Raw genomic sequence first — 27,302 nt, 5'->3', positions numbered from 1 at the left:
CCCTTTATTGATAGGTTTGGGGCTCCCTGACCCAGCTGCAGCTTATTTTTAGAGATTTTAGCCTGAGCAAGGACAGGCCATTCATATGCAAAAGCCACTGCACATAGTTTGGCTGGGGCTGTAAATTGGATAAGGTAAGATCTTAGGGAATCACCAGGATAGAGCAAACAAAAATGGCTCCCTGTGATCAGACCAGGAAGGTTCCAGCATAGGAACAATGATCCCATCCAGTTCCCCTTCGTATATGTCTGTATTCCCCAGAGCACTTCCTTGATGCTTAAACTCAGAGGAAGCAAGATCTTGTATTAATAAGTTCAGTTCATGTTGCCAGCCTTTTAAGAGGGACATCTAGGTCTCCAGCAGCCTCTATGTCCCTCATCCCCAATCCACACTGGTTTTTACAGCCTGTAGTTCTTACTACTCATACATAGGGACTACTTTTCCCAGCTCTGGGACCCTGGGCTACGGGTCTGGTGTGTGGCTGGGACCCCTTGCTCCTTCGGGCAGCCTCTGCATAAACAATCTCCCTCTCAATTAAAAAGAATGTACACATGGGTGCCAGAACAGCCCTGCCCATTTTGTGCCTTTATAGCTCCTACTACCGTGTTTCCCCGAAAGTAAGACATCCTCTGAAAATAAGACCTAGCGCATGGAAAAATAAGATATCCCCTGAAAATAAGACCTAGTACATCTTTGGGAGCAAAAATTAATATAAGACACTGTCTTATTTTCGGGGAAACAGGGTAGTTTCAATGTGCTTTCTTCTTTACTTCTCTAATTGTAGGGCTTGCATTCAGCCAGATTCCAAGTGGTTCTAGAATCTAGATGATGGTTGTTCTGTATTTTAGTTGTAATTTTGATGTGGTTATTGAAGGTGGTGAGTATAGGCATTACCTATACCACCATCTTCAACTCTCTTGTCCTTTGTCCATTTTTAAAATTTGATTGTTTTTCTTCCTTTTGTTAAGTTGAATTAGTTCCCTGTAAATTTTGGAGTTTAATTTCTTTATCAGATGTATCTTTGGAAAATATGTTCTCCAATGAAGTCAGCTCCATTTACATTTTGTTGATGGTTTCTTTTGCTGTGTAGAAGCCTTTTATTTCTATGTATTCCCATTTGTTTAATTTCTTCTTAATTTCAATTGTCCTAGGAAATGTATCAGTAAACATATTGCTATGAGAGATGTCTAAGATTTTTCTTTTAATTTTTTTATTTTTTTTTATTGTTTAAACTGTAGGGGTGTCGAACTCAATCAGAGAAGGGGCCAAAATCTAAAATCCAGCCTAAATCGCGGGCCGAATGGTTTACTGAACAGTCATAAACTGACAATGTCATAAACTGACAGCGGAGTGCAGTGATGACAGCGCGGTGCGGGCCACATTGCAAGGCCTGGCTGGCTGGATTTGGCCCGCGGGCCTTGTGTTTGACACATGTGGTACATATAGTAATAAATATATCTCTTTATTTCCACCAATGACCTTCCCCCAGCCTCCCCTAACCCGTGTTGCATAGCCTCATCCCACACTCCCAGTGTCTTGTGTCCATTGGTTTTGCTTATATGCATGCATACAAGTCCTTTGGTTGATCACTTTCCCCTCCTCTCCAACACTCCCCAGCCTTCCCGCTGTAATTTGTCAGTCTGTTCAGTGCTTTACTGCCTCTGTATCTATCTTTTTGTTTATCAGGTTATAAAGTTCTTTGTTATCCATAAATGAGTGAGATCATGTGGTATTTTTATTTCATTGCCTGGTTTATTTCACTTAACATAATGCTCTCCAGGTCCATCCATGCTGTTGCAAATGGAAAGAATTTGTTCTTTTTTATAGCAGTGTAGTATTCCATTGTGTAGATGTACCATAGTTTTCTAATCCACTCATCTGATGATAGGCATTTAGGCTGTTTCCAAATCTTAGCGATGGTGAATTTTGCTGCTATGAAAATAGGGGTGTATATATCCTTTCTGATTGGTGTTTCTAGTTTCTTAGGATATATTCCTAGAAGTGAGATTACTGAGTCAAATAGGGGTTCCATTTTTAGTTTTTTGAGTAAAGTCAATACTGTTCTCCATAGTAGCTGAACCAGTCTGCATTTCCACCAGAGTGCACAAGGGTTCCTTTTTCTCTACATCCTCGCCAGCACTTGTCATTTGTTGATTTGTTGATGATTGCCATTCTGACAGGTGTGAGATGGTATCACATTTTCGTTTTGATTTGCATCTCTCAGATAATTAGTGACTTTGAGTATGTTTTCATATGCCTCTTGGCCCTCCTGTCTTCTTTAGAAAGATTCTACATAGATGTGTTGCCCATTGTTTTTATTGGATCATTTATCTTCCTTTTATTAAGTTGAATAAGTTCCCTGTAGATGTTGGAGATTAACCTTAATTAGTGATAACATTTGCAAATATGTTTTCCCAACAAGTGGGCTTTCTTGTTGTTTTGTTGATGGTTTCTTTTTCTGTGCAAAAGCTTTTTATTTTGATGTACTCCCATTTGTTTATTTTCTCTTTAGTTTCCATTGCCCTAGAAGCAGTATTGGTGAAGAAATTGTTTTGGCATATGTCTGAGAATTCTCTGCCTGTGGATTTCTCTAGTATTTTTATGAATTTCTGTTGTATGTTTAAGTCCTGTATCCATTTTTAGTTTGTGTTTGTATATGGGGTAAGCTGATGGTATAGTTTAACTTTTTTGCATGCATCTGTCCAGTTTTTCTGACACCAATTATTGAAGAGACTGTCTTGACTACATTGTATGTTCATGCCTCCTTTGTCAAGTGTTAATTGAGCATAGTGATTTGGGTCGATATCTGAATACTCTATTCTATTCCATTGGTCTATATATCTGTTATTGTACTGGTACCAGGCTATTTTGAGAACTGTGGCTTTGTAATACAGTTTTACAACTTGTATTGAGATCCCTCTTACTTTTTTCTTCATTCTCAGGATTGCTGTGGCTATTTGGGTTCTTTTTTTCATTCCAGATGAATTTTTGGAGAGTTCTTTCTAGGTCTGTGAAATATGCAGTTGGTATTTTAATGGGGAGTGCATTGAACCTATAGATTGCTTTGGATAGTATGGACATTTTAATGATGTTGATTCTACCAATCCATGAACATGGTATGTTCTTCCATCTATTTATGTCTACCTCTATTTCTTTTTTCAGTGTCCTATAGTTTTCCATGTGTAGGTCTTTTACCTCCTTAGTTAGGTTTATTCCTAGGTATCTTAATTTTTTTGGTGCGATGGCAAATGGGATTGCTTTTTAGGTCTTTCTTTCCGTAAGTTCACTATTGGTGTATAGAAATGCCATAGATTTCTTGGCTTTAATTTTGTATTCTACTATATTGCTGAATTCATTAATTAAGAATATTAGTTTTTTTTATAGAGTCTTCTGGGTTTTTTATGTACAATATCATGTCATATGCAAATAAGGATAGATTTTCTTTGTCTTTTCCAATTTGGATGCCTTTTATTTATTCTTTACTAATTGCAATGTCTAAAATTTCCAGTACTATGTTGAACAGGAGTGGTGAGGGTGGGCATCCCTGTCTTGTTTCTATTCTTAGGGGAAATGATTTTACTTTTTGCCCATTGAGTATTATGTTGGCTGTGGGTTTATCATATATGGTTTTTATTATGTTGAGATATGATCCTTCTATTGCCACCTTGTTCAGAGTTTTTATCAAGAAAAGGCGTTGGATTTTGTCAAGTGCTTTTTCTGCGGCAATTGATATGACTATGTGACTTTTATCTCTCAATTTGTTTAGGTGATATATCACGTTTATTGATGTGAGGATATTGTACCATCCTTGCATCTCTGAGATAAATCCTATTTGGTCATGGAATATGATCTTTCTGATGCACTGCTGGATCCAATTTGCTAGAATTTTGTTGAGAATATTGGCATCTATGTTCATGAGGGATTTGGCCTGTAATTCTCTTTCATTGTGTTGTCCTTATCTGGTTTTGGTATTAGGGTGATGCTGGCTTGCTTCATAGAATAAGCTTGGAAGTGTTCCTTCCTCTTGAAATTTTTGTAATAGTCTGAGGAGAATAGGTTTTAGTTCTTCTTTGAATGTTTGGTAAAACTCTCCTGTGAAGCCATCTGGCTCCGGGCTTTTGTTTTTTGGAAGCTTTTTGATGACTGCTTCAATTTCTTCCAGAGTTATTTGCCTATTGTGGTGTTTAGATTCTTCCTGATTGAGTTTTGGAAGGTTGTATTTTTCTAAGAATATGTCCATTTCCTCCAGGTTGTCCAGTTTGTTGGAATAGAGTGTTCATAGTATTTTTTAACAATTCTTTGTTATTACCCTTCTTTCATTTCTGATTTTGTTTATTTTGGTCCTCTTTGTTGTTTTTTTTGTTGGTTTTTTTTTTTTTTTTGTGAGCCTGGCTAGAGGTACATCAATCTTGTTTATTCTTTCAAAGAAGCAGCTATTGGTTTTGTTGATCTTTTGTATTGATTCTTTGGTCTCTATGTCATTTATCTCTGCTCTGATTTTTATTATTTCCTTCCTTCTGCTTACACTGGGACTTTCTTGTTGCTTCCTTTCTAACTCTTTGAGTTGTAGGGTTAGGTAATTTATACCATTGTTTCTTGGTTTTTTTGCAGTAGGCTTGTAGAGCTATGAACTTCCCTCTCAAGACTGCTTTTGCTGTGTCCCGTAGATTTTGAATTATTGTGTTTTCATTGTCGTTTGTTGCCATGATAGTTTTTATTTCTTATTTGATCTCTCTGGTAACCCAGTCATTGTTTAATGTGATACTTATCAATATATTTCTCTTTAGTCTCCATGTGTTTAATTTTATGGATTGTTTTTATTGTAGTTAATTTCCAGTTTTATACCATTGTGATCTGAGAAGATGAGTAATATGATTTATATTATCTTGAATTTGAAGAGATTTTTCCTTTGTCTTAATATGTTGTCTATCCTTGGAAATGTTCCATATGCACTGGAGAATAGTTCTATAGCTCTGGGGTGAAATGTTCTAAAGATGTCAAGTCCATCTGATCTAGTGTATCCTTTAGATTTGTTGTTTCTTTGCTGATTTTTTGTTTAGTTTATTTATCCAGTGGTTTCAGTGGTGTATTAAAGTGCCCTACTATGACTGTATTGCTATCAATCTCTCCCTTCATATCTTCTAGATGTTGTTTTATGTATTTGGGTGCTCCTGTATTGGGTGCATATATGTTTACCAGAATTATATCTTCTTGTTGAATTGTTCCCTTTAGTATTATGTAGTGGTCTTCCTTATCTCTTGTTATGGCCTTTACTTTGAGATCTATTTTATCCAACATAAGTATCACAACCCCAGCTTTTTCTAATTTCTATTTGCCCATAAAATGTTTTTCCATCCCTTCACTCTCATTCTGTGTGAATCCTTTCTTCTGAGGTGGATCTCTTGCAGACAGCAAATATATGGGTCATGTTTTCTTATTCATTCAGTTACCCTATATCTATTGATTGAACCTTTTAAACCATTTACATTGAATGTTATTATTGATAAGTACATTTTTGTTGTTATATTGTTCCTTAATGTCTGTGCTTCTTCTTGCCTTTCTCTTTTTTTCCCCATTTACAGTAGTCCCTTTAGCATTTCTTGCATTGCTGACTCGGTAGTGATAAACTCTCTTAGCCCTTTTTTGTCAGTGAAGCTCCTGATTCCACTTTCAATTTTGAATGATAGCCTTGCTGGGTATAGTATTCTTGTGTTCAGTCCCTTGCTTTGCATTACTTTGTAAATTTCATTCCATTCCCTAATGGTCTGGAGTGTTTCTGTTGAGAAATATGTTGACATTCTAATAGGAGAACCCTTGTAGGTAACTTTCTGTCTCTCTCTCTGGCAGCCTTCAAGATTCTTGCTTTGTCGTTGGTGTCTGCCAATTTAATTATAATGTGTCTTGGTGTTGGTCTTTTAGGCTGCATCTTATTTGGGACTCTATGTGCTTCTTGGACTTGCATGGTTTTTTTCTCACCAATATCAGGTAAGTTTTCCGTCATTATTTCTTCAAACAGGTTTTCTATTTTTTACTTCTCTTCCTCTCCTTCTGGTAACCCTATTATGCAAATATTGTTTCATTTTGTGTTGTCCCAAAGCTCCTTTGGGCTCTCCTCTTGCTTTTTACGTTTTCTTTCCATTTGCTGTTGTGTTTCTGTGTTTTTTTCCTACTTTGTCTTCTAATTTGCTAATTGCGGTCCTCAGCTTCTTCTAGTCTACTGTCTAAGTCTTCCATTGTGTTCTTATTGCAGCTATGTCATTCTTAATCTCCTCTTGGATTCTTTTCATGTTGGCAACATTCTCATTCAGCTCCTTATAATTCTCATTGAATTGTGTGTATTTTCATCCACCTGTTTGAGCATCCTTAGAACCATTACTCTGAATTCTTTTCTGGTATGTTGCTAGCCTCAAGTTCATTTAACTCCCTTTCGGGTGATTTCTATTTTTCTTTCCTTTGGGGATTTCTTTTTTGTCTTCCCATGTTTTCCTGTCATGTTTTTATTATAGATCCAATTGCTTTGCTACACAGGTTCTTTGGGGAATGGTACTACTAGTGTAATCTCTCAGTTCTCCTAGGCTTGTTAATCTAGAGTAGCTCCCTGCTTGAGCTATTTGGGTTCTCTTTTTTTTAATTTCTTTATTGATTAAGGTATCACATATTTGTCCTCAACCCCCCATTCCAATTCCACACCCCCCCACACACACACCCACACACACACACTCATGCCCTCACCCCCCTATTGTCCTCAACCACTGGTTAGGCTCATATGTATGCACATAACTTCTTTGGTTGATCTCTCCCTTTTATCCCCACCCTCCCTTTGAGGTCCAACAGTCTGACCCATGGCTCCTTATCTCTGGATCTGTTCTTGTTCATCAGTCTATGTTGTTCACCATTTCCTCTAGATGAATGAGATCATGTCCTACTGGAAATATACTTATAAGAATCAAAAATGAAACAAGCAATAATTGTTATTCTAAAAGGCATATGAATCAGTCTGTAATGAGTTTCTTTTTGGGTGACCAGTTCTTTTGAGACCCAATTTCAATGTCAAACAGTTCCTTATGTGTACATGTCAGCGATGATATTTCAGTTCTGGGTGGTGGACAAATAGTAGTAATGCAGCTCCAACCCTCTCTGGTTTGGTCCTGTGCAACCTGCAATGATACACAGCTGCTGACTGCTATTATGGCAAGGCATCATCAGTGTCTTCCATCTCTGGACTGCTTCTGTTGATGTAGGCCTGAGAGCTTGAGAGGCACAACTGTGGTGTCTAGAAGTCAGCAGGCATGGAGGGGGTGTCCCAATATTTGCTGTTTTGCACCCTTGATTGAAATCTTGTGTGCCCAGCGGGGACTCACAGTGGCACCCAGGAACCATCTGTTCAGGTGAGTGGGCTCAGGGGTCTTGCACTCAGGAAATGAGTGACTGTGGCATCTAGAGTTCTGTAGTTGTGGCATGCGCAGACTCAGCTTTTGCTGTTGCACCTGTGGTGGATAGGCGCTTGCTCCCAGTGGTGGCTCACAGGGGCACCCATTGTACATTTGCCAGAGAAGAACACTGAAGGTCTCTGAAGGGCCCTGGCTGTGTAGATGTGTAATTGAGGCATCCGTGGGCAGGTGTCCAAGATGAGTGAATTCAGAATTTCTACTACCGGGGGAGAGTGTACCCCCGTTTGTCCAAGATCACACACAGGGAGAGCTCATAGTGGCTCCCACAAGTGCCTTGTGGATAGATGGGCTAAGGGTGCCTGGCTGTTGGAAATGCACATTTGCGGAGATGCCTTTGCCAGTGCAGAGCTCTGATGTACTCTGAGGGGCCCTGGCACTGAAGTTGCACAACTAGAGTGTTGTGAGAAGTTATTCAGGAAGTGGGAATTCAGGATTTCTACTCTAGGGCAGTGCACCCTTGTCTGTGTAGAATCACACCCAGAAGAGTCTCACAGCTATTCCCCAGAGCATGCTGTGGACAGGGGTCCTGCTCTTGGAAATGCGCACATGTGGAGGTGTTTTCCTGCGTAGAGCTCTGATGCATTCTGAGGGGCATTGGCACTGAATTTGCACAGCTGGAGTGGCTGTGGGTAGTTATTCAGGCAGAGGAAATTCAGAATTTCTACTGGCGGGCAGTGTGCCTTTGTCTGTGCAGAATTACACCTAGCAGAGTCTCACAGCTATTCCCTGGGTGCACTGTGGATAGATGGGCTCAGGGTGCCTGCCTGTTGGAAATGCGCATCTGTGGAGGTGCCTTTGCATGGGAAGAGCTTTGAAGCACTCTGAGGGGCCCTGGAACTGAAGTTTCACAGCTGGGGTGTCCGTGGGCAGTTATTCAGGAAGAGGAAGTTCAGAATTTCTACTGCAGGGCCACATGCCTTTGTCTGTACAAATCACACCAGCGGTGACTTCTAGAGGCTCCCAGTGCTGCTTATGGAGTGTTGTGCCCTGGATGCCTGTGTGCTGGAAATGAGCTAATGTGGTGTCCAGAGTTCTGCCACTGGGGAGTGGGAAGATTCACTTACTGCTGCTGAGTGGTGCACCTTTAGAGGTGGAGGTCCCAGGATGCGTGTGTCTGTAGGTAAGGCAGCAGGATTTTGGCTGGAGTGGCTGCTGGAACATGGGGCAGTTCCAAGGCCTGTCTGGTTGGTGGTGCTACTGAGTTCCTTAAAAAGGCCTTTTTCCCCTTCAAGATGGCATGAGCTCCATGCTAGAGTCCCTCAGTCCGGGGAGTGCCTACAGTGGTGGTAGTCTCTCCCTGTCCAAGAGAGCCAGGACTGCCAGCCCCTGCTGCTCCTGTGAAATTTAACTGTCCCTCACTCACTCACACACTCACCACACACATCCACACACTCTCCTTTCATACCCTCACTCACTCACTTCCTTTCCCTCACCTTTATCCTGCCAGCCTCCATCTTCCTCACTCTCGTGATGTCTGAGATTTTGATATCTATGGTTTGTTCTAAGATTTTTATGGTTTCATGTCCTACATTTAAGTCTTTTACCCATTTTGAGATTATTTTTGTTTATGGTGTAAGTTGGTGGTCTAGGTTCTTCTTCTTTTTCTTCTTCTTCTTCTTTTTCTCCTCCTCCTCCTCCTCCTCCTCTTCCTCCTCCTCCTCCTCCTCCTCCTTCTTCTTCTTCTTCTTCTCCCCCTCCTCCTCCTCCTCCCCTCTCCCCCTCCTCCTTTTCATCCCCCTCCTCCTCTTCCCCCTCCCTTTTCCCCTCTCCCTCCTCCCCTTCCCCCTCCCCCTCCCTCCCCCTCCCTCCCCCTCCCCTTCCCTCCTCCTCCTCCTCCTCCTCCTCCTCCTCCTCCTCCTCCTCCTCTTCCTCCTCCTCCTCCTCCTCCTCCTCCTCCTCCTCCTCCTCCTCCTCCTCCTTCTTCTTCTTCTTCTTCTTCTTCTTCTTCTTCTTCTTCTTCTTCTTCTTCTTCTTCTTCATGTATCTGTCCAATTTCCCCAACACCATTTATTGAAAAGACTGTCTTGACTCTATTGTATGCTTTTGCTTCTTTTGTCAAATATTAATTAAGCTTAATGGCTTGGGTTGATTTCTGCTTACTTTTTTCTAGTTCATTGGCCTATATGCCTGTTCTTATGCTAGTACAAGGCTGTTTTGAGTGTGGTGGCTTTGCAGTATAATTGATATCCCATATTGTGATCCTCGTAACTTTGTTCTTCTTTCTCAAGATTGATACAGCTATTTTGGGGTCTTTTTTATTCCATATAAATTTTTGGAGAGTTTGTTTTATGTCTGTGAAATATGCCACTGGTATTTTAATATGGATTGCATTGAATCTATAGATTGCCTTGGGTACTTCAGACATTTTAATGATGTTGATTCTACCAATCCATGAACATGGTATATTCTTCCACTTGTTTATGTATTCCTCTATCTCTTCTTTTCAAAGTCTTGTAGTTTTCAGAGTATAGATTCTTTACCTCTTTGCTTAAGTTTATTACTAAGTATCTTTAATTTTTGTTGCAATGGTAAATGTGATTTTTTTTCTCTTTATGAGAGTTCATTATTAGTATATAAAAATGCTATAAATTTCTGGGTGTTAATTTTATATCTTGCTATGTTGCCAAATCCCACTAATTAAATCTAGTAGTTTTTTGATGGAGTAGTTATGGTTTTATATACAATATCATATCATCTGAGAATAATGACAATTTTACTTCTTTCTTTCCAATTTAGATGTCTTTTATTTCTTCTTGTTGTCTGACTGATATGATTAGCACTTACAGTACTATGTGGAAAAGAAATGGTGAAAATGCTTATCCCTGTCTTATTCCCTTTCTTAGGGAAATGGTTTTAGCTTTTACCCATTGAGTATGATGTTGACAATAGGTTTGTCATAAAGTATAAAGCTTTTATTATGTTGATGCATGATCCCTCTATGCCAACTTTGCAGAGAGTTTTTATCAAAAAAGGGTGTTGGATTTTGTCGAATGCTTTTTCTGCATCAGTTGATATAATCATGTGATTTTTGTCTTGCAATCTGTTAATGTGCTATATCACATTATCCAGCCTAGAATCACTGGAAGAAATCCCACTTGGCCATGGTTTATTATCTTTTTAATGTATTGCGGGATCTAATTTACTAAAATTTTGTTAACAATTTTAGCATCTATGTTCATCTGCTGCCCGCTGCCTTCACTATGTCACTGACACCCACCATGTTTTGTGCTGCTCCTAGTGGTCAGCACACATCTATCTCCCAGTCAGTCAAACTCCCACCTGTGGGAACATTTTGCATATTAGCCTTTTATTATATAAGATGCCTATGTTCCTCCCTCTTTTTCTAGTTCTTCTGCCTACAACAGTCTCTTTAGGATTTCTTGCAATGATGGTTTGGTGATAATAAACTCACTCCTTTAGCCTGTTTGGTTTTTGTTTGTTTGTTTTTGTTTTTTGTTTTTTTGTTTTTGTTTTTGTTTTGTCTCAGAGCTCCTGATTTTATCTTCAGTTTTGAATGATAGCCTTCCAGAATAAAGTAGTCTTGAATTCAGTCCCTTGATTTATCTTACTTTGTATACTTCACGCCACTCCCTTCTGGCCTTGTGCATTTCTGTTGAGAAATAAGCTGATAATCTAATGGGAAATTCATATAGGTAACTTTCTATCTCTCTGTTGCAGCCTTATGATTCTCTCTTTGTCTTTAATGGTTGACATTTTAATTATGATGTGTCTTGGTGTGGGTATTTTTGGGTTCATCTTATTTTGGACTCTCTGTGCTTCCTGAACTTATGTGACCTTTTTCTTCCCCAAGTAAGGGAAGTTTTCTGTCATTATTTCTACAAACATGTTTTTCATTCCTTGCTCAGCTTTCTTTCCTTCTAGCACCCCCATTATGAGAATGTTGCTTCTTTTTTTATATAAATCTTTATTGCTCAGATTATTTTTTTTACAATTTCTTTTTTTTAATAAATTTTTATTGTTCATATTATTACAAATGTTCCTCTTTCCCCCCCCCTCCATTGCTCTCCTCCACCAGGTTCCCAGCCCACCCTCTGCCCTTTCCCCACCCCCCATTGTCCTCATCCATAGGTGCACAGTTTATGTTCAGTCTCTTCCCAAATCCCCCTCTTCCCTTTTCCCCAAGAATCGTCAGTTCACTCCCCTTCCATACCTCTGATTCTATTATATTCAACAGTTAATATTGTTCATCAGATTTTTTTTAATTTCCTTGGTTTTTAGATTCACTTGTTGATAGTTATGTATTTGTTGTTCATAATTTTTATCTTTCTTTACTTTCTCTTCTGAAAGAACCCCCTTTAGCAATTCATATAATTCTTGTTTGGTGGTGATGAACTCCTTTAGCTTTTTTTTTTATTAGTGAAGCTCTTTATCTGACCTTCGATTCTGAGTGATAGCTTTGCTGGATAGATTATCTTTGGCTGTAGGTTCTTACTATTCATCACCTTGAATATTTCTTGCCATTCCCGTCTGGCCTGCACGGTTTCTGTTGAGAAATCAGCTGACAATAGTATAGGTGCTCCTTTATAGGTAACTACCTGCTTTGCTCTTGCTGCTATTAATATTCTCTCTTTGTCTTTTGCTCTTGGAATTTTAATTATGATTTGTCTTTGTGTTGTCCTCTTTGGATTCCTTTTGTATGGAGTTCTGTGCGCTTCCTTGACTTGTAAGTCTAATTCTTTCACCAGGTGGGGGAAGTTTTCTGTCACTATTTCTTTCAGTATGTTTTCGATATCTTACTCTCTCTGGGACCCCCATAATTCTGATTGGTTCACTTGAAGTTGTCCTAGAGGTTTCTTACATTATTTTCAATTTTCTGGATTCTCTTGCCTTCTAGGTTCTGCAGAGGAGTGTCTTCTGGCTCTTAATGTTCCAAATCTTTGACTTGATTCTTGCGATCTTCCATTCTGTTTTTAGGACTCTGTATAATATTTTTTATTTCAGACAATGTATTCTTTATTTCTTGTTGATCCCTTATCATTTCTTGTTGATTCCTTATTAATTCTAGTTGATCCCTTTTCATATCCTCATAGGTCTTATCAATCTTTTCTAGGAAATTCTTGGAAAACCTTATAAGCGTAGATTTGAACTCTATATCCAGTCGCTTTTTGTCCTCCCTTTCTTTCGTTTGTGATCTATTTCATCTCGGCATTTTCTCAGCTTCCCTGAGAAATAAATCTTCCGTCAGCCCCGCCCTATGCGGCTCCTGGGTCTCAGGGTCCTTCAGTACTCGTTGCAAGCGCCTCTGAGAGAAAGGTGCCCTTGATTTTCGCCTGCTACCAAACAGTCTAGGCTCTCCCCCAATGAGCCCGGTATTAGGGTTCAGTTCAGTTGGAAGTGGAGTTGGAGGTGGCGTTCAGAGCAGTCTGGAGCCCCTGTCTCCTTCCCCCCAGGGCAATCCCACAGCACAGACAACCGTCCCCTCTCTGCGTGCAATGTGCGTGCCTCCGGGACCTCCTTTTGCCGCCCCCCCCCCCCCACGGGGTTCCGCCTTACAGCCCAGCTCCCTCTGTTTGAGCCTGGGTTGCCAGGGTCTGGCCTAGAACTGGGGTTCAGAGCAGTAGGAACTGGGGCCCAGCACAGTCAGAGCTTTTATCTCCTTCCTGCTAGGGAACGCCAGCCAGGCACTCAACCACCCCCTCCTCTCTGGCTCCGTCCTCTCCGCACAGGCCGCATATCTCCGTACCTTAGGCTTTTACAGCTCCTCCGCTCTTCCTTCTGGTTTTCTCCTTGCTTCTCATTGTAGAATTTCCAGTCGACTTTCCTGTAGTTCTGAGTAATGTCCATTTTATATTTCAGTTGTATTTTATTGAAATTGTTGTGTGTAGCTGCTGCTAGGTGTTTACCTGTGCAGCCATCTTGGACTCTCTCTGTCACAGTTTCTATTGCTCAGATTATTACAAATGTTTCTCCTTTTTCCCCCCATAGCTCCCTTCCACCTGGTTCCCACCCCACCTTCTTACCTTCCCCTCACCATTGTCCTCATCCATAGGTGTATGATTTTAGTCCAGTCTCTTCCTGCACCTCTGATACCCCTTTCCCCCTGATAATTATCAATCCATTCCCTTTCTTTGCCCCTTATTCTATTATATTCACCAGTTTATTCTGTTCCTCAGATTTTTAATTTACTTGATTTTTAGATTAACATGTTGATATATATGTATTTATTGATCACAATTTTTATCTTTACTTTTTTCTTCTTCTTCCTCTTCTTGAAGAATACCTTTCAGCATTTCATATAATACTGGTTTGGTGGTGATGAACTCCTTTAGTTTTTTCTTATCTGTGAAGCTCTTTATCTGACCTTCAGTTCTGAATGATAAACTTTGCTGGGTAGAGTAATCTTGGTTGTAGGTTCTTGCTTTTCATTGCTTTGAATATTTCTTGCCACTCCCATCTGGCCTGCATAGTTTCTGTTGAAAAATCAGTTGATAATCGTAAGGGTGTTCCCTTATAGGTAATTAATTGTTTTTTTCTTACTGCTTGTGAGATTCTCTCTTTGTCTTTTGCCCTTAGCATTTTAATTATGATGTGTCTTGGTGTGGTCCTCTTTGGATTCCTTTTGTTTGGGGTTCTCTGTGCTTCCTGGACTTGTCAGTCTATTTCTTTCACCAGGTGGGGGATGTTTTCTGACATTATTTCTTCAAATAGGTTTTCAGTATCTTGCTCTCTCTGTTCTTCTGGCATACCCATAATTCTGATGTTGGTTCGCTTGAAGTTGTCCCAGAGACTCCTTACACTATCTTCAACTTTCTGGATTCTCTTTTCTTCTTGCTTCTCCAGAGGAGTGCTGTTTGCCTCTTTGTATTCCAAGTCTTTGACTTGATTCTTGCATTCCTCTAGTCTGCTGTTGGGTCTCTATATAATATTTTTTATTTCAGTCAGTGTATGCTTAATTTCTAGTCGGTCCTTTTTCATATCCTCAAGGGTCTCATTAAATTTATTGGCCTTTTCTAGGAAATTCTTGAAAAACCTTATAACTGTGGTTTTGAACTCTATATTCAGTCTTTTGTTCTCTTCCATTTCTTTCATTTGAGATCTGTTTCCTTGTCGCGCCATTTTCCCTGCTTCCCTGAGTTGGTAGGGTGGCTTTTTGTGCTTGGTATCCTAAATAGCCTGGTGGGTCAGCCTCCCCCAGTTACCTGAGGTAGACACTCTTGGCTCTCCTCTTTGTGTGCTGAGTGTACAGCCTTGCTGTTGGTATCACTGGGAGGAATTGACCTCCAGGCCAATTGGATATGAGTATCCGAGTGTTGCTTCTTTTCATGTTGTCCAAAAGCTCCCTTAAACTCTCCTCCTACATTTTAATTTTTTTCCAGTTGCTGCTCTGATTGTGTGTTTTTTCCTCCCCTGTCTTCTTACTTGCTGATTTGGCCCTCAGCTTCTTCTAGTGTACTATTGAAACCTCCCATCGTTGTTCTTTTTTGTTGCTATTTCATTCTTCATTTAATTCACTCTTAATTCTTATCTATGTTGATGTATTTCTAGTTCAGCTCCTTATAATTCTCATTGACTTGCTTGTAATAGTCAGATGTTTGAGCATCCTTATAACCATTACTTTAAATTCTTTATCTGACAAATTACTTGCCTCCACTTCATTTAATTCCTTTTCTGGCAATTCCTCCTTTTCTTATATTTGGGGATTATTTCTCTGTCTCCCTATTTTGGCTGTTCCTATGTATTTGTTTCTATGTCTAGACCAAACTTCTATGCCACCAATCATTTGGGGGTGTGGTCCTATGTAGTTAGTGAATTATGGGACTCAGTAGTGCAATCTCTCAGATCTCCCTAGTTAAGTGTTCTAGGGAAGTCCCCTACTTGAGTTATTTGGTTTCTCCTATTGTAGTTAGGTCTTGAATGTTATTGTACTGTTTGTGGATAGAATCTCCTCACAGGTTGTCTGACTATGTGGCTCACCCCTGATCTGATTGTGCAAGTATTGTGGATGTGCTACAATCTAGAAATTAAGGATGTGCCTGTCTCTCATGGAAAGGGTCTCCTGTGAGGTCCCACTGGCGTGCAACTCACTTGTGGTCCTGGAGCCTCTGGCCAGGGTGGCATGTAACTTTGTGACTCACTGTGGGGGTCCTTGAGCCCACAACAGGGGTCCTTTGTGAGGTCCCCCTGGCACGCAGCTCACTTCATGGGTCTGCTGTGGTGTCCAAGGCCAGTATGGGTGTTGGTGAGGCTGTGCTCCACACTGCTACTGCTCTCCTCTTCAAGATGGTCAGAGCTGCACCTGCCTATGAAATGCCTGTAGAAGTAGCAGGGGCTCTTTGTCCAGAAAATCTGATCCACCAGCCCCTGAGATTCCTGTGAAATCTAGATGTCCCTCACACACACACACACACACACACACACACACACACACACACCACCTCACATACACACACTATCCTCTTACTCTATTATTCATTGACACTCCCTCACTCCATCCTGCTGGCTGCCATGTTGCCTCCTAAATGAATTTTTACAGCATGCAAAAACTTTGGCCACCTGAGCAAAACCTCAACTTAGTTCATATGCCAGAAAACATATTTGGATCTGTAATTTTTCTTTGGAGTTTTGTATTGTTTTATCTGTGTTTATGTATGTCTATGTATATATATATTATAAATACTACATGTTTCTACCAATAGATGACATTGCCAAAAATTGATTTGTAAATTCAAATTTAGATTGTAAATTGGCCCTATTTAATTGGATTAAAACAAATGATGCTTGTACAAATTGGAAAAATAATAGAAAATAATGCAATTACTTTTCAAGTGCACATTATCTATGATTAATCATTAATAAATAAAAACTAGCTAAGAATGCCAATTTCATTAAATATATGCAGCTGTCCACTTTCCTTGATATTAAGAGCTAGTAGGCCAGATGGGAAACCAGGCTAATAAGTTTGGAGGCCTTAATGTGTTATTTTGCAAGTCTAAAAGGGTGAAAGATTCCTCAGATTAAGATCCAGACAGTTGTGACAAAGCCTAATTAGGGTGTGATTGAAAATGATAGCATCTACACTAATAAAGGAGGAAGATACAAATTGACTATACCTTCACAACGCTCACCAGCCAGTTAGGAGTGAGTATGCAAATTAACCCAACAAATATGGTGGGTTAATTTGCATGCACAGTCACGGAGCAGCCAGGGGCAGTGTGAAATGTCCTGGGCCTCTGGGCAGCATGGGAAAGTGGAAAGGTAGCTCCGGCTGGAGTAAAGGCGGTGCCAGCAGCCAGGGGAAGGGAGGCCCATTCTTGCATGAATCTTCATGCATTGGGTCTCTAGTATAAAGAATAAGATACGTGTTGGGTAAAAGAAAGTATGAGGAATTGAAATACATTTTTATTGAGGGATAAAAAGTAATTGTCTTAAAGTAAAGTGATTGTCCTAGAATCCTATCTAATAAAGAGGGAATATGTCATTGACCATCATGCCATCACAAAGGTGGCAGTGCCCATAGCCACAAGATGGTGGTGCCCAGTCCCTTCAGCCCCACTGGAGTCCCCCCAGTCCTTTCAGCCCCTCTGGGGGGGGTGGCAAGTGCACAGTGCAGCTGGACCCACCCTCAGCCCCCCAGCTGCCTAGAGCCGGCCCGACGTGCAGGCAAGCTTCAGATATTGGCTGCCCAGCCACCTAGGGCTGGCCAAAGGCACAGGCAAGCCTTGGATGTTGGCTTCCCAACCCCCTAAGGCCACCCAAAGATGCAGGCAAGCCTTGGATGGCAACTTCCCAGCTGCCTAAGGCCAGCCCAAGGCACAGGCAAGCCTCAAATGTCAGCTGCCCAACCATCCAGGCTGGGCTCGAGGCACAGGCAAGCCTCAAATGTAGAGGCTCAGGTAACCAGAGCCTGCCGAGGCTCGTACTGACAGCAGTGGCAGCAGCAGAGGTGTGATGAGGGTGTCACCTTCCCCTGATTGCCAAGTCGCCTCCCTCCCCTAAAGGCTCTCAGTCTGTGAGAGGGGACAGGCCGGAATGAGGGACCCCTCCTCCAGTGCATGAATTTTCATGCACTGGGCCTCTAGTAAGAAAGATAAAAAGATAGGACAAAAGTTGAATGTTTTATAAAAGTTGCAGAATGTTTGTGAAAGTTGTGGGAGGTTTATTGAGAAAGAATATTGAGAGGAGAGATCTTATGTATGGTCAAACTTAGATTGGAACAGATTTATTCAAATTAATTTCAAAACTACACTGATGCAGAATAAGAATTTGAGTTTCTCTCTTAAAATAACAAAAGTGGATAATAGCCATTCTAACAGGTGTGATGTGTTATCTCATTATAGTTTTGATTTGCATTTACCTAATAGCTAGGGAAGTAGAACATACAGATCATGTATCATAGAAATGTACACTTGAAAGTTATATGACAATTAACCAATGTCACCCCAATAAATTTTTTTTTAAAGGGAAGAAAATTTTCCCTAAGCTGTTGGTATGCTCTTACATTCAAAGAGCTAAATTTTGCTTCTAACCATTTGACTTTCTATAATTGCTTATAAAGCTTTAAGTGAACAATTAAATGGATAGCTAAAATAGAAAAAAATCTCTTTACAAAAGTGGGAAATGAAACTAATTAAGCATATTTGATATTTAAAAAGTGGATTTCAATCCAATTATCCCATAAAAATAAAATGATGATTTGTATGTATTCGCATTGGGTAGAAGCATTCCAACATCAAAGGGCTATAACCACAGCAAGTTACTAAAATACTTCTAGAAAGTATTTTTCCTGCTTGAAAAATCTCAACAGCGTCCCACAGAGATTGGAAACCCCATTTTACTAGATAAATTCTACACTAGGTATGCAAAATTTAACTGATATTGCAGCATTTCTATTACAATTACCATCCAGTTATCTAATTTTATAGAACAAATGAAAAAAAGAGTTAAAATTCAATTGGTAAAACTTATTGATTCATTCAATCTCCTTTGTCTAAAGCCCCTCACTTGCTTTTCTTAACTTAAGATCTATTCCCCTTGGTAAACATCAATTGTACCCTTTTAAAAATCATTATTGGAAGATATATAAAACTATATCAGGTGACATGTGAACCTTCCTTATTAAAAAGACTTTTTAACTTATTGAAAAGAACTTATAAAGACTCTTGAAATTAATGCAAGTTTATAGAGCAATATTTTCACAGTGCACTCCTGGGAAATGAAAACACCAAACATGATGGGCCTATAACCTGGATATATGGTCCATAAAAAAAGATATCTTCACAAGGACTCCCTTCAGCCTCACTGAAAGGGACCATGCTTGAAAACTTAATCCCTGACTTGAAAATTTAAAAGGAATATATGTTTTTAATTTAAGAAGGCTCCCACACTTGCACTTCATTCACCTGATTGAACACACCAGCCTATAGGAAACCTCAAATTAAAGTTATCCAGAGTAGACAACCACTCAGATAAAACAACAGATGGTACTAGAAGCAGATGGCTTTTCCCAGGGTCCAAAGCTGGGCCAGTGAAGGCCATTCCAGCTATTATATAATCCATATAATCCATATGTTTATTTCATAGTTGCCATTTTCATGGGTATGTTAATTATTTTAATTCTTTCATGATAAGCTGGTCACCTCACCTATGTTTTAGGTTATATGTTCTAGTTATATCATATCATTTAATCCTAAACTATACAGTACTTTCTAATTTTTGTTTTTTCAACCATTGTAAATGGGGGACTTTGGCAATGATTTCAAACCTTAGTCTCCTCCTGGAAGCTAGATTGCCATCCAATGCCTGCCTCTGCCTCTGGTAAAACTTATGACCCTATAGATATTTCTGTTATTGATTTCTCAACTGCCCCTAACTGTACCATTGATTTCAGCAGAGCTCCCCTGAGTTAAATTGTAAAGGGGAATTCCATCTTTCCCTTCTGCCTACCTAAACCCACTTTATACATCAGCCATACTCTCCCCAGGTAAAACCTAACCATCTCCCCCAATTGACTTAGTCACTAACCACCCCTTATCACATCACTACCTATAACTTAAATGCTGTACATTTGGTTGCACCCATTTCAACCCTGACTGCTATGATATTACCCTTGGTAAGGCCTTTGTGAGTGGAAATAAACCACACTGTCATAAACCTAAATGTTCACACCATGATATTCAAACACACTGGAAAGAACTCCTACAAGTATGTTCAAACCAGACTGGAGTCCTGGTTGGGAAATGTTCTCACCTTCCTTCCTGTTAATGAATTAAGAAATGAACAAACTGTTGAAGGCATTCTTTCTGCTCCCACTGATTGTAAAAATAAGCCTTGGCATTTGATTGTCTAGACCAGTGGTCAGCAAACTCATTAGTCAACAGAGCCAAATATCAACAGTACAATGATCAAAATTTCTTTTGAGAGCCAAATTTTTTAAACTTAAACTTCTTCTAATGCCACTTCTTCAAAATAGACTCGCCCAGGCCATGGTATTTTGTGGAAGAGCCACACTCAAGGGACCAAAGAACCGCACGTGGCTTGAGAGCCACAGTTTGCTGACCACGGGTCTAGCCCAGTAGTTCTCAACCTTCCTAATACCGCAACCCTTTAATATAGTTCCTCATGTTGTGGTGACCCCTAACCATAAAATTATTTTTGTTGCTACTTCATAACTGCAATTTTACTACTGTTATGAATTGTAATGTAAATATCTGAGTTTTCTGATGGTCTTAGGCTCTATAGCAGAGGTTCTCAACCTGTGGCTCATGACCCACAGGTTGAGAACTGCCAGCAGGGTTGCCTAAGACCATCGGAAAACACAGGTATTTACATTATGATTCATAACAGTAGCAAAATTACAGTTATGAAGTAGCAATGAAAATAATTTTATGGTTGGGGGTCACCACAACATGAGGTACTGTATTAAAGGGTTGCGGCATTAGGAAGGTTGAGAACCACTTGTCTAGACAGTTGGAGACTGATTGGGCAATGCCTTTTAGGTCACTTGACATCCTCTTTTTCTATCCTCAAAATGATAACACTGAGCCCTCAATGTTCACATCAGAGGAAAAAAGGGACCTTACCATAGTAGATTACTACCCTGATGAGGATCCATCTGTGTATGAAGATAACTAGTATGGCTTCTCTGTGGAATGAGACTTCACAGTTTTTTAGGAGATAAGGGCAATTTCTTTCTCAGAATTGTATGCTCATAGGGTGGCTTTGGTAATTCTTAATTAGATACAATATGAAACTGATCATTCAACAGCCAGAGCCTTTTGAGCCCAGCAAACATATTTATACTCCTGAGCATGAGTAGTCCTCAACAACAGAGTCACCCTTGATTATGTGTTTACAGCCTAAGGAGGAGCTTGTACTATATCCAATACAGCCGGCTGTTCTTGGATAAATACTTCTTCCCAGGTAGAATTCGAAAAGGCAAACAAACTCCTTAATATTACCAAATCCCTTAAGGGGCATTTCAGTTTTATTTCCAGTGTCAATGGCTGGTTAGGATTTACATTTGCTGACATTTTCAGCTGGCTACCAACTATACTTGGAGTTATTTTAAGGTCTGGGTTGCAATTTGTTATTCTAATTTGTTCAATATATTTGTCAAGCTATTCATGTATAACCAAATAGTTAAAACCTCCTACAGGAACTCCAATAATGGTTACATGAAGAATATAAATGATCCATCACACCACAGTTTCCCTCCATGTTTGTCAACAAGTTCTGATTAAAAGAAGGAAGTGTTGGCTCTGAGAAAGAAAATACCTACTAAGAAGGGCTCCTGGTAGCCAAAAGGGCTCAAATTTAAAAACAGAACCTACCAATTGTTTTTAAATAGTCGCTTCTCACACAAATTAAATTTCAGGGAGGATCCTGCACTGAATCCTCTGCCTCACATACTGAACTGCCTGCCCTTATAAGCAAACTACTGAAATTGTTTCAAACAACAGGTCTGAGACTATCCTTGTCCAATTAGAGAGCTGTGTAGCTATATCTCCATCAACATCGTCACCAACCAATCAGAGTGGCTCCATTCTGACCAATCAGGGCAGTGCATTTTGGATCAATCAAACTGAGCATTTGGGGTCCTCATTTGCACAAGGATGAACCAATCAGGAACCATGGACAGGGACACCCTCTGTGGCTTGAAGAGTGCATTTTTCCTTTCCACTAAAGGCTGAAGATGTTGTTTCCTCAGCTGGAGCTGAAACACCTAAGCTGTGTCAGCAGAGCAGAGCAAACTGGCACATGACAGAATAGAGCAGACTGGTGCATATCAGAGCTGTCTAGCCAGATAGGGACCTCTCTCCAAGGAATTCTCCCCAGGGTTGCCTAGCCCCAGGGCCTCCTTATAGCCATGCTGTTTTACAGTCATACTGTTTCATAATTGAGCTGTAACACTTAAGCTGTTACACAGCCATGCTGTTCTCATAGCCATGCTATACCACAATTGAGCTGTTTGCACTGAATAAATTTCCTTCTTCATTGCACCCCAAATTGTTAATTTCTGTTGGCATTGAATTGGCACTAATGACCATTGGTGGACATGGCTAAATAGCTAAATTGTTTAAAAATGATTCACTGGGAAGATTTCCATGTACAAATCTACCTTTCAAAAACTGCATTATGACATTATAATGTTAAAAGGGGACAAGCAAGATAAGTTATAACCATAGAAACAAATAATGTACAGTAAAATAAATAAGAAGGTCAAAATATTAAAATGATCAGTCCTTGATTTCTTTATTTTTCTGTATTTCCCACAATTTATTAATATTGATAATTCTTATAAAATTGCAGTTTTTATATCTTTTTTCTTGTATTTTGTTCATTTTTTTTTTACTAAGGAAAGGTTTCACGTACAGAATAGGGTTACAGGACTTTTGAGTATAATATTAAATGACATGTGCCCTTGCTAAGTCAATTTCATTCTTTGGGACTCTGTTACTCCTTCATAAAATGTAGGAGACTGATAAGGAAGGATTAGTCAATATTTTATAGCCAAATTACTGGCCTGGCTGAACTGCATAGAGCCTTGGCAAATTGAAGTCTAAAGTAGGACTTTGAGCTCTCTGATCCCAGTAATTATCAATTAGTGGGATTTTTTTCTTTTATTTCTTTTTGTTGTTGTTAAACCTCACCCAGGAATCTTTTTTCCATTGATTTCTAGAGAATGGAAGGGAGGGAGGAAGGTGGAGAGAGAGACAACAATGTGAGAGAGAAACTCCATTGGTTGTCTCCAGCACGTGCCTTTACTGGAGCCAGGGATCAAACCTGCAACCCAGGTATGTGCCCTCTACCCTTCAGTGTGTGGGCTGATGCTCTAACCACTGAGCAACACCAGACAGTACTGATTGGATTTTCAATTTACTTGTAACATGATTATATATTATTTTATCATACAAAATATCTTTTATTTCAAAATTTTTATTGATTAAGGTATTCATACAAAATATCTTGAAAAGGCAATGTAAATATTATTGGCTCTAGGACGCAGTGGAAAAGGGAAATGTAAAAAGAAAAATAGAATACATCCCCAAACAAGATTTTGAATGAAAGAAAATAAACCTAGCTGCAGAATGACATATACATTAAGATATTACCTATGTAAATTAATAAAAACATAATTTATATATAACTATATACACACAGATACATATATGTAAAAAGTATAAAAGTGAAATGGAAGAATACATACAAATTTATCTTTTCCTCTGGGAATGATTGGAGAGGAATAGGGCTGAAAATAGGGGACAGAAATTAAATTGTAACATTTTATTTCTCCCACTGGAAAAAAATATCTAAAGCAAACAGTGTTAAAAATCATAACAGCCCTAACTTGTTTGACTCAGTGGAAAGAGCATCTGACTGCAGACTGAAGGGTCCTGGGTTCGATTCCGGTTAAGGGCATGTACCTTGGTTGCGGGCACACCACCAGTAGGGGGTGTGCAGGAAGCAGCTGATGGATATCATCGATGTTTCTAACTCTCTATCCTTCTACCTTCCTCTCTGCAAAAAATAAATAATATATATATTTTTTTTAAATAGTAACAGTTGTTATGCAACATGAATAAGTTCTAGAGATCTGATGAACAACAAAGTGCCTGTACTTAACAATGCTGTATTGTACATTTAATAAGTTTTTAAGTAGGTAGATATGTTAAGTGTTCTTACCACACAAGAAATGTTGTTTATCAATTTTGAGTAGAGATCCAGTTGTGTTTGTTATATCATTGATTCTCTATGCTTTTCAGTACTTTTCTACTTATTCAAAATAAAAACATAAATCCTTTTCAAAGCCAAATGTCAATTATTTCTTTTCTGTATTTTTAAAATCTGTAAAATGTCCATGGATTATTTTGACAAATGATAAATTAATTTAATCTCAAAATAGGAAAATGAAAAAGACATAAAAGTAATAGGACAAAGGTAAGTGAAAGAGACAGTAACTGTGATAAGATAGACAGAGACCCTGGGAACCTTGGGAAATTCTTGCCCAAAAGTAATAAACAAATCCCTGTACTAGAGCATAAGCCAAAGACTTAGCAAATGGATCCATCCAAAGATGGAAGTTGCTGGGTGTTCCATCAATCATCAAATGTACTTAAAATCTTACTCAGTTTCATTGATTTATTCAGATAGAAACTTCCAGTGAGTCTTCCCCAAGTGCTTATCCTTGTAGGGACAAATTTTCCATCTTGGTTTCCAAAGTGGCTGTTATACCACCACAAAACACCTCTGCCATGACTTCCTGAGTCAAATTCTTACTGGTTTCCAGGAATCATATGGGTAATAGAGTTCTCTAAACATTCCTTCAGAGTACTCAGCTTACAACATTTCTTAAACTAAATGTCTTATTAAAAAAGCTGAGCCTGTTTAGATGAAACTTTTCATTTCCCCCTACAGCCCTCTCCCCAAATTAAATCCCTGTCAAAGTCATAAATGCCATTTTTACCCATAACTCCAAATAAATCTTAGTCATCTTGGCTCTTTGCTGTACAATTGAATCCATGTGCTTTTATCAACTTATTGTCTCTTTTTTTTAAATATATTTTTATTGATTTTTTTTTACAGAAAGGAAGGGAGAGGGATAGAAAGCTAGAAACATCGATGAGAGAGAAACATCTACCTGCTGCCTCCTGCACACCCCCCACCGGGGATGTGCCCACAACCAAGGTACATGCCCTTGACTGGAATCAAACCTGGGACCCTTCAGTCTGAAGACCGACGCTCTATCCACTGAGCCAAACCGGTTTCAGCAACTCATTGTCTCTTGATTTTCCCTTTCTGTTAGCCTTCCCCACACACATGCCCAAGCTCCCCTTGCTTTTTGTGGGCACCCCACAATATGATGTTTTTGAATGGTTCTTCCTTCCCTAACTTTCTGCCACACCCAGAGCCACAGAACTGTCTGAGCTGACGAAACTGAAGCATTAACTCCAGATTTTGCTGTCTAAGGGTAGCAATGACCTTATATCCAGCCACACACTATGCCAGGAAAACAGCTGTAGTCAAACAAGATATGGATCCTAGGGCAAAGGTTAAAGGCCCTGCTGATCAGTAAGGAGTGTAGGTTGGGAAGGTGGTCAGGTAAATGAGAGTGCTAAATGGAATAAGTAAACATGAGCTTTGTGCATTCAGAAGCAAGAGTCCCCCTTTTCTAAATGCTCAAATAGACCACTGATAGGGCAATCTAAGGGAAAAGATCAGGTATTGACCTGTAATTATCACTCTCTTTGATTTACAATGTGGCTTTGGGCAACTTTATTTAATGTATCTGATACTGAAATCCTCCATATAAAAATGCTACCATCATGAAAACTGTTACTGTGGGAAAAGACCTTAGAGATGAGCTCTAAACTCTCATTTCAGTTTGAAAACTCTGAAGCCCAGAGAATGGAATGAACATGTACTCTGTGGTCTTCAATATTTACCATTTCTAAGTCCATGAGGTTGTTTGTGAGGCCAAATGAAATAAAACACAGGAGCCCTCTGACTCCTTTAGAAGAGAGGGGATATAAAATTTTAAGGTGTTATTGGCAGCTGTAGTGCCCATGTTTCCTTAACATAATTCTGTCTCCTGAATAAAGACAGACAAGTCCGAGTTTTCATTTCCTCAGGACCACTGAACATACAGCTGTCTCCCTCACCTGACCATCTCAGCAACAAGCCCAGACAGAAGTTCTCTGCCCTATCATCTGCTGTGGCCTTTCCAACCTCAGGCTGTCCCAGCTGTTTAAGCAGTCCTTCTACCTATGGGTGTGGAAACAGCTGGCCCCCCAGTATTTTCTTCCAGGCACATTGTGGCCAATGATGCCTTTCACCAGGTGACACACAGCATTTCAGTGCCATACGTAGATGGGATAGAGCAGGGAGAAGTTAATTACAAAGGGCCTCCTAAAGGGTTATTGGGAGATTGGGTCAGAGTCATGCAGATCAGAGGAAGGATGAGAAAGTCAAAAAGAACAGAGGGAAAAATAAAGGGCATGCCTAGGATCACACTCTTCCTTTCAGAGCATATTATGCCAAAATGGTTTTCATTTAAAAGTGTTGTTGTGGAGCGAATGCGAGTGAATGACAACTAGAGTCCAGACCAAATTAAAATTTAGGGAAACTTTATTAGCCGGCCGACAACTGCTTTGCATTTCTCCATGCAGGGAGTCCAGAGAGTAGCCCTGACCCTTTGTGCAGGACTGCTTTTAAACCCATTTACCACATCTTGTTTTTGCAGAGTAAGTAATTTAAGACAAAACAGTTTTTCTTAAATAATATCAGAGACATGTTATTGATGATCATGTTATTTACAGGGTCATCCTGTTCTCAAGAAAGCTGACAGTGATCTATGAAAGAAGGCCTACGTGCTGGGAAGGGGCCATGAGACCATATCTCAAGGCCTGGCCTGGTATCATCACTGACAACTCTATATGGGGCATAGTCCATGGCCTCTCTGGAATGGGAGTAGTCTTATTTTTTGAGGTGCAGCTGGTATTCAAGGCCAAGTCGACTAGGAGAAAGCATGCTCAAAAATTCCCTCTCTCGCCGAAACCAGTTTGGCTCAGTGGTAGAGCATCAGTCTGCAGACTGAAAGGTCCCAGGTTCGATTCCGGTCAAGGGCAGGTACATTGGTTGTGGGCACATCCCCGGTAGGGGGTGTGCAAGAGGCAGCTGGTCGATGTTTCTCTCTCATCGACGTTTCTAGCTCTCTATCTCTCTCCCTTCCTCCTCTCTGTAAAATATCAATAAAATATATTTTTTAAAAAATTCCTACTCTCCAACAGTGTAATATGTCTTGTATGTGGCCTAGCTAACTAGAGCAGGCCTGTGAATTTTTCCATCTAATAAATTAAGTTTATAGAAAATAAAGTATCCCATTCCTGGTGTTAGCTGCATCCACTGTAGGCCTCCATTAACGAATGTCCTGGAAGATACCTGAGGGTAGAATGTGGAGATGAAAATCAGGAAGAGGAGAATAGTTTACCTACCTGCTTTTCAGCATCTTTCAGCGATTGACTAGAAGTGACTTGGCCTTGATTCATGAATCATTGGGGTCAGCAATATAATGACATCAGCACCTTAGACAATAAACAAATGGGTCTTTCCATTTATTCAGGTGCTAAATACATGTAGCTACTAAAGTATTATTGAAATAAGGCAAAAACAACAACCACAACAACACAGTGGTTTACAGAAAAAGGTGAGGAGAAAACAAGATGGTGGCATAGGTAAACACCTGAACTTGCCGCCTTGCAAAACCACTTCAAAACTACAACTAAAAGACAAAATGAACATCATCCAGAACCACATGAAGGCTGGCTAAGTGGAAATTCTACAAGTAGAAGGGAAGAGAAAAGCACACTGAGACACAGAGGAGCTGCAGAAATA

General features: G+C 39.7%; 1 protein-coding gene across 10 annotated transcripts in view; it reads right to left on the bottom strand.

The window, feature by feature from the left end:
- The window catches only part of NEXMIF (neurite extension and migration factor), a 365,486-nt gene that overhangs the window by 320,109 nt on the left and 18,075 nt on the right, over window positions 1–27,302 (bottom strand). Inside the window, exon 2 of one of the 10 annotated variants that reach the window (XM_084869416.1) lies at window positions 26,903–26,992. The exons of the other annotated variants lie outside the window; for them this stretch is intronic. The gene's annotated coding sequence lies outside the window, so the exon portion shown is untranslated. The remainder of the gene's footprint in view (window positions 1–26,902; window positions 26,993–27,302) is intronic. 10 annotated transcript variants of the gene reach the window in all.

Source organism: Pipistrellus hanaki (assembly GCF_964339955.1).
Source record: "Pipistrellus hanaki genome assembly, chromosome: X".
Lineage (NCBI taxonomy): Eukaryota > Metazoa > Chordata > Mammalia > Chiroptera > Vespertilionidae > Pipistrellus > Pipistrellus hanaki.
This window is presented reverse-complemented; position numbering and strand designations above follow the sequence as displayed.